We start from the raw sequence: 6,526 nt of genomic DNA on the forward strand, positions 1-6,526 counted from the left end.
GAACAGGAAGATATTTGTTTTACTCCGAGTTCCAACATTGGAGGGTAAAGGTTAATTTTGTCATTTCAACCCTAACTAAGCCCATAAGCCTCTCTTTAGGCCACAAACCAATACATAAAGTCCATATTGGATGGGCCGGAATAAGTTGTTTCTATGGGTTGAATGTAAAGTTCAAGCTCATTAAGTGTAGGGAAATTCGTAAGGGTCGTGCTAGAGTGACCTCAAGATTGGACCTCATATCGCACATCTTGGCATGAAGTGGATAGGAATGATAGACGCTTTTTCACTCGTATCTCTAGGGAAAAATCTATGGTTTCCATACACTTTCATGTCAGGGTGTGCAATGTGGGGTCCAATCTTGAGGTCACTTAAGCATTATTCAATTCGTAATGAGTATTGGGCCCATTGACTTCGCAGCGGGTGGTGGATCAATCTCTTATCACACCAGTGGGGCCGACTCAACGATTTCAGTAGGATATAACATTGGCATGTAAGAGAAGGTTGATCGGTCCTGGTGACAACTCCTAGTCATGTTGATGGGTGATTGGCATTGATTCTGCTTCTCTCTGATTTTGATCTTCTATCAACTTCGATCTAACATGCCAATTCCTACCTCGCAAGAAGGTTAATTTTGTCATTTCAAGCCAAATTAGGCCCAACTAAACCCACGAGTCTTTCTATGGGCCTCAGACCAATGTATTCAAATCCATACTACCATATGGGATGGGCCTGCGTGGGCTTTAACTATGGGGTTCAACATAAAGTTCAGGCCCATTAAGTAGGGAAATCGTTTTCACGGAATACAAATTCCTTAGAAAAATGGTCATGAGAAAATAAATTCCACCTATCGATGTGAATCGTTGAGTAATCTTGAATCTCCAGACGAGTCAATTTGATGGGTCATTCACATTGATTATCTTGGATCTCGGACAAGTCAATGTGATGGGCAAGGGACTCGCCCAAGTCACAGTTTTGAAATGTTTCATCCGAGACATTTCCCATTTCGTTTGAATGTTTTAGTCAAGATTGTCTCTGTTTTTCTTTGGACCGTAACTTCGAGACGAGATTTTAAAACTTGATACCCCCCCCCCCCCCCCCCCCCCCCCCCAACCAAAAAAAAAAAGGCTAAAAACTTCCCAAAATTTGGACCAAAGTTCCTCATCTTTCCTGTGTGTAGAGCTGTCAAATGTCAATGGGAGGGGATGGGCTGGGTCATTAATGATCCATGCTAATTGGGCTGGGCTGGGCTACATGGAGATCTGTCAAAACTGATCGAAATCCAAAATCATGTTCAAAAGCCTATGGTTTTCCCTACTAAAAAAATCTAAAAATCATAGTTAGCCTTACAAAAAAAAATGCAAAATTTTTTTTCTAGGATTTTATATACTACTAGGTTTGTCTAATTTGGGTAGAGGATGTGTGTGGCTCTACTAGGGGTATTTTAGGGGTTTAAAATCTTCCAAATCATTAGGAGGTCTTGAGTTCGAATCGCCCCTCAGAGGCCACTCTCAGGAATTTATCCTAAAAATTTATTGGTGCGTATTGGGGGGAGGGGACTACATCTACATGTGCCAGACGATTAGTCATGTGCTCTAAGAGCCCCGGACACTTCAAAATGAAGAGAAGAAGGAGATTAGGGTTAGGGATGTTAACAAGAACGAGCACAACCGTGTGATCTTGTACTAAGACTATTGGCCATTGTGTCAAGGCGGAGCCATGGGTATAAAATAAAAACTCGGTGCTTAATGATTTGACCTGACGCGGTGCTTTTTCAAAATTACTCAACTAAGTTGATGACTTGGCTTGACAAGTTGGTTTCCCTCGAGAGTTTCGGGGCGATTCACCTTGAAACCAATCAAGTAGAGTTGATTTGGTCTAGTTCCGAGTTGAGTCAACTAGGTATTAAAACTATATTTGTAGGTGTCTAGGTGATCCCAATATCTACATGCAAGTTGTATTAGAATAATTTGTGTTTCTTATACGGACTAGGACCATATTCAACAACTTTCCTTTATTTTAAATGTCAAATCTCCAAACCACAAGACTAGCCATGAATTTGTTAGTTTTTATTTTTTTTATTTTTTGGGTCAACTATCAACCTTTATATATACATAATTTAAAAATTAAAATAGTTGACCTAGATTCAAGCAATCAACTTGTCCTTGTGGATACCTTCACATTTTTTGCTTGTTGAAGGAGACTATGGTCCATGATCTATAGGGTAAAATAAAGTTGGAAAATATTGAAGTAACATTGAAATTGACATCATTTCACACATTGTCGACGGGGATGTGTGTACAGAAACTTATAAATACTTTTCATCGAGATACGAGTGATAAGTATTTATGATTCTGTGCACACCAATGTGTGAAATGGTGTCAATTTCAATGTCAGTCCAACTTTCTCTTCGACATTTATTTTTCTAGGTTCAATCAAACACAACACACACAAAAATTGTTTTTTTTTTTGTTGCAAGAAACCCTTTAATTATGATCAAACATACCACTACTGTAAAAGAAATAAGTGAAATATGTCTTATTCAATTATAGTTGAAAGATGTTTGAGTCTTAACTTGATAGATATAATATAATCACTTTTACAAGAAAGAGAAAGGGCCTTTGATGTAAAGAAAGAGGGCTTTGTTTTGAGTAGAAGGTAAGGTTGTGCCTTGTGAGTATGATACAAAGCCAAAAGCCTTGAAACCAGAGACTTAACTGTTAATACATGCAAACAGCTGTGTGTGTAGATATTGAACACTGTTCAGCATATGCAGGGTTTGAGACACAATGAGGGCTGGGTATTATGGTAGGAGTAGTCAGCTTATCAAGCCTCTTTATTTTATTTTTATACTTTTGTAGAATGAGATCTTAAGTGGGTCCCACCTTATGTGCAGAAATGGAACTATGTGATTATAGATGCTTTTGTGGGTGAAAGCAAAATAATAATAATAATAAAGATTTTGATGAAAAAAATATAAATATGTATCAATGAGGGAATATGAATTTTTTGGAAAAATAAATTCTACGGTTTGATTTCATCTCGGAAAATATTAAAAAGAGAGATGGTTTTAGAAAACTATTAAAACTCGATCAACTTAAGTCGATTAGATTTTGAGGTGATTTGGTCCTACAATTCGATGGAATTGACTTGAAAAATCATTGAGTCAACTTACTCGAGTGAAAGAACTTACCCAAGTACCTATATAAACCCTAAAATAAATTATTCATAGTGAACCAGACTTTAAAACCTAAAAATTTACTAAAATATTGTTAAAAATAGTAAATTTCAACTTATGACTAAAATTTGACCCTGAAAACGACTTTTGACGATATGTATTACAACCAATGTCATAGGCCTCATCCTTAGATTTGCAATGGTATATTATAATAGTGATTGTAATAATCGATCGTAAAGTCATGCTCATTGGAAATTAAGGCGTGGAACGAAAATTGACCTTCGAAAAGCTTTTGGCTTGGTTAGGTATCGAGTGCCATATAAAAATGAATATTTTGAAACAGATTTGTAAGATTGGTTTGGACTATGGACTTCTAAAACCAAATAATGGCTCTCAGTCATTAGAAGCTATTTTGATGGAAAGAAAGGTGTTCATTGAGGGGACCCGATATCTCTCCACCTCTTTGTTATCATCATGGAACGTTTAATGCATCGAACTACACTCTAGGTGTAAGAACCTCACGTTACTCACTTTTAGTGCAAATGAGTCAATGGTTTTCTTCAAAGGTAAGTCCAAGTCTGTAGATTCCTTGGGAGAGGTGCTCGAAAAATTCGAGATTGAATTCAATGGTATGGTTGTTTTCTACTCAAATACTTAGGTCTACCTCTCTTATCATCCCACATTAGGCATATAGATTGTCTATCATTGATTGATTGCCTATGCTCGAGTATTCAATCTTGGAAAGAGGACGTTTCTTATCTTGTGCAGGTCAAGTTATGCTTGTCGAGAGAAGTTGGGAAGTTATGTGCAAAATTTCTCGTGTTTGATTTGAGTTTGTGCTTGAGGTCATATGCTATTAGTTGCAAATCAAAGCTTAAAGGTGTTGAGTGTTATGTTATCGGTCTCCACTTCTAAGTGTCACGTACTCACATATTATGCCCCAATTCAATCAATGATCCTCTTATATTCATAATTGTGTCTTCCCCCATCAGATCGATTTTGAAGAGTAAATGACTGCCAACATGGTATTAGAACACTAGGTTCGTATAGGTCATGGGTTCGAGTCTCCTCGAAAGAAATTTTCATTTTTATGAGTTAGGGAGAGCTTGCGTGTATCATTAAAGATGATAAGGAGGGTCATTTGTTTCGTAAGGTATAATTAATGCCATCTTTTTATATTCTTATTTGTTGGTCGGCTCTGCCTAACTCCCAATTATCATTCAAAAAAATAATTATAAATAAATGTGTAGAGCCAATATTCTTAGTAGTCGTGACCAATTTTAAAATTTAAAGTCATCCATAACAAACTAGAATTGACACATTAACACTTTTACATTGAAGTTTGTATTTTAATATGTTGAGGTATTTGCCATTATGGCGAAAATGTTGACCATACATTATTTGTAGCAATTATACAAGGAGATTAATTTGTTACAAAATATTGTCTCATTTGATTATTTTATCATTATATCTTTACTATATATAGTAAGGACACAATCTTTGTGACGTTAGTCAGTTTGACCACTTCCCCCAAAAGTCCCTTAAATTGAGACACATTTTCTTCAATTTCATTAAGATCAGTTTGTCTAGATCTCTTTAAAAGCCATTTTCCCTTTTTTTTTTTCTTTTTTTTCATTCTCCTTTCTATGATGTTTGCGTTAGTGTGCAGTAATTAAGGAGAGTATAATAGAAGCTCCTATTAACACACCAACTTTTACTTATAATACACTAATTTATATATATAGAGACATGTATTTAATTTCAAAAGAATTGGTGTGTTGTTAGTAAAACTTGGTGTGCCAATAGAATATCTAGCCATTTCTAGAATTGTCTATGGTAGAAAATTGCTATTCCACTTATTGTAACAAGGACAGGGTTTGAGAATAATTCGACAAAAGAAAGCTTACGAGAAAATTGGCAAAAACCTAATAAAGTCGAGAAAATATTGGATAAATTTTAAAAATAAAAATATTTTTTTTAAATATAAGAAATATGTATTTCATATTGGGAAACTTGATTTTCCCCCTAAAATCCATTGAATATGTTTATTCATTAGGATTAAAATTATGATTTGTTTTGGTAAATCATGAATTTTTTCCATAATAATAATAATAATAAACTCTTGATCCCCCACCGTTCAGAATCCAATGCCTTCAACCTTTTTCATTTTTTTGGCAAAATCATGCAATGTAAAAAAGAATTTATTTATTTATTTTACAATCGATTAAAAGATGAAACAAAGAGAAAATATTAATCAAATTGTGGAGAGAACAAGCAATGATCTTGTCACCACAAACCAAGATTTCTTATGAATGATATTTTAAGAGAAATTCAAGATTTAGTTGGCGAGAGATTGAAAATGAGGGTATTTCGATTATTTATCCGCTAGTGTCTCATAAGAGGTCTCTGTTGAGGGGGTGTGAATATTTGGCATTTTAAGGGATATATCAAATATTCACCAAAACTTAAGAGGTATATTGCAAAATTATCTTATTATAATCTCTCATATGTATATATGTATATATGGAGAGAGAGAGAGAGAGAGAACAATCTTTTAATCCCCACTAACCAATAATTGTTGGACCCCTTTTAATTTTTATGCTAGACAAGCAAGGGTTAGTGGTCAGAATATTATTTAAAAAAATCTTATTTAGTGATTAAAATTATTTAACAAGGGCATTTGTATCTAACTTTTGAATAATATATCAGAATCAAAATGTTTTTATTTAACTCTATTTTGATGGAAACCTTTAACCAATGACATTAATGCACATTGCAATGATATGTAACCCTTCTTAAAATATTTGAAGAGTAGATTTCTATGGTTTATAATGATCCTTTATTTTTAAATAAATAAAAATAAGCCAAAAAAAAAAGCTAAATATATAAATAAATTTGGCTTGCACTTCAAGAAAGTTGGCCCACAATCCTATTTATATTAATATTTTGTACCTTTCTTTTTCAAGAAATAAACAATGTTTAAGATCTATTCTTTCCACTTTTAGACTGCAAAAGTTTGCATTTCATGCTTCCTTGTCTCTTAAGTAATCCACCAATCATGCAACTTCAAACTATACGTAGTAATATAGTATAGTTGGGTCACTTATGCACAATATCATTAATTAAAAACAAAAGTTTTATAATGCCTTTATAAATCTGAAAAATGATCTCATGGTTCTGTAGTCATATAACTAGGATGGCCCCAATACCCCCCCCCCCCCCCATTGCCACATGGCATATTAATTTGGATCTTTGTCCCATTTTTGTGGACCTATTAAAAAAATCAACCTGATTGGTTATAGTTAACTTATGGAAATCTCGAGATATCCATTGAGTTGAGTCATCTGATAT

The sequence above is a fragment of the Akebia trifoliata genome, chromosome 4 (genome assembly GCF_017979445.1).
Source record: "Akebia trifoliata isolate Shusen 1 chromosome 4, ASM1797944v1, whole genome shotgun sequence".
In the NCBI taxonomy this organism is placed as follows: domain Eukaryota; kingdom Viridiplantae; phylum Streptophyta; class Magnoliopsida; order Ranunculales; family Lardizabalaceae; genus Akebia; species Akebia trifoliata.